The sequence below is a fragment of the Octopus bimaculoides genome, chromosome 8 (assembly GCF_001194135.2).
Source record: "Octopus bimaculoides isolate UCB-OBI-ISO-001 chromosome 8, ASM119413v2, whole genome shotgun sequence".
Classification (NCBI taxonomy): Eukaryota; Metazoa; Mollusca; class Cephalopoda; order Octopoda; family Octopodidae; genus Octopus; species Octopus bimaculoides.
The window spans coordinates 14,107,429-14,109,608 of NC_068988.1; positions in this window are offsets into that span (position 1 = coordinate 14,107,429).

A 2,180-nucleotide genomic window follows, 5' to 3' on the forward strand; every position below is an offset into this window, starting at 1 on the left:
ATATACATGTATGTATATGTTTGTGTGTGTGTTTGTCCCCCGCCACCACCATCGCTTGACACCCGGTATTGGTGTGTTTGTGTCCCCGTCGCCTGACGGTTCGGCGGGAGAGGTCGATAGAATGAGTGCTGGACTTGCAAAAAATGAGTCGTGGCGTCGATTCGTTCGACTAAAAGGCTTTGCTCCAGCATGGCTGCAGTCAAATGACTGAAACAAGTAAAAGATAAAAGAGGATATTTTTGTTTAGTATAGTGATATTTGTAAAAGATTTAGATTCTATTTCCAGTCGGTCAAGCAACCCCATAAAGAGTTCCATGTTGCCTCGGCCAACAAGTGCTACCGTCTTTTTGCTCCAGATATAAAATACTTAGTTCTACATTATCCAACGTGTCTTTCAGTTTTTGGACAATAGAGGACTATTTAAAATAGACTTAGCTGTTGCCTCTATCAAGTTTCTTTAGTTTGCTCGCACATGTTTGATTCAAGGAGAGCAATTTGAGAGAAAATAGTAAGGTAAGTCTCTGGGGACATTGCTGCCTCGAGTCCGGGGTCTCATTAGGCCAGATACCCAGTATTCATGACGTATAAGTGGATGATATTACATACCCCATCTCCCAACAGGATGCAGGTCATCGTAGAGTTACTCATTTACAGTTGGGTGGACAGAGTAACGTGAAATAAAGTGTTTTGTTCGAGAACACAGCGCATTGTTCGTTTTGGAGATCGAAACAACGCTCTTTCGACCGTAAGCGCAACAACTTATCATCTGGCCATATGCCTTCAGAAAGTGACTGAATGGTAGATCAGTTTTCCGTCTTTCGAGACTATAAGCAGTAAAATCAGAGAAACCAAAGAATGGTCTGCATCAGGAAATAGTACATAGTTTTTAATTGCACTTTAAAACAATATTCGACTTCAATTCACAATTGGCTATCTATCTATCTATCTATCTATCTATCTATCTATCTATCTATCTATCTATCTATCTATCTATCTATCTATCTGTGAGTGTGTGTGTGTGTGTGTGTGTGTGTGTGTGTGTGTGTGTGTGTGTGTGTGTGTGTGTGTGTGTGTGTGTGTGTGTGTGTGTGTGTGTGTGTGTGTGTGTGTTTTGTGTATCTTTATGCAAACATCGTTCAAATGAAGATTGATCAGGTGGGAACATTGAAAAAGTAATGTTCTTGAACATAAGTATTCTAAAACTTTCTTCGCGTAAATGAAATAAAATGAACGATTGTTTAAAAAGAACTGGTAAACGTATAAAGATAAAAAAAAATCCGAGGAGTACCTCTTAATCGCTGCATTATCCAACGTTAATCTGGTATCATTTATTCATTTGATTTTGAAGAAGTATCTGACAACTACTTTCTGGAACTCACAGCCTCATTATAAATCTACAGTTGGAGTTATTTAAAATTCATTTACCCACAGAAGTGACAACGATATCTCAAACGGCTATTTATCACATTTCTGAAGGGAACAAGAGCTAATCGCTATTGAATGATAACGCATTAAATATATACATTTCTATGGTTGACCCGATGTCATCGGTTTGTGAAATAAGTAGCTTATAAATATTTTTCACATTTAAGGAATGTATTTCTAATGACCTCTATTCAGTGTAAAGCGTCAATGACATGAAGTATTACTGAAAGAAAATTTCCTACAGAAGTGGGTGCAGAATCTAAATAGTGATTCAATACAGAAAAAGAAGTACGAAATATACACCAAATACCTAAGTCTATACCCAAAGTAGAAAGAAATTAAAATTCGAATACATATTGTTGGGAATACATAAAAATATAATCAGACATTTGGAGTTATTGCTGTACGTCTATCAACACTCCTACATTTTCGGTCTTCTCTACCTCACTCACTCACTCACTCACTCACTCACTCACTCACTCACTCACTCACTCTATCTATCTATCTATCTATCTATCTATCTATCTTCATGTGTGCATAACTGCTATGAATAACAAATAATCGATTACTCAAGAGCTCAATAACAACATATTGCTCTTCATATTAATCTGTAAATGCATGGTAACAATGTGTGTGTGTGTGTGTGTGTGTGCGTAGGTTTTACTGAAACATATAAGGAAGGAAAGTAGAATTGATGTAAAATTCAATGATGTCGTCTTCCTTATATTTCTTTTCTGCACAATATACCTACATAC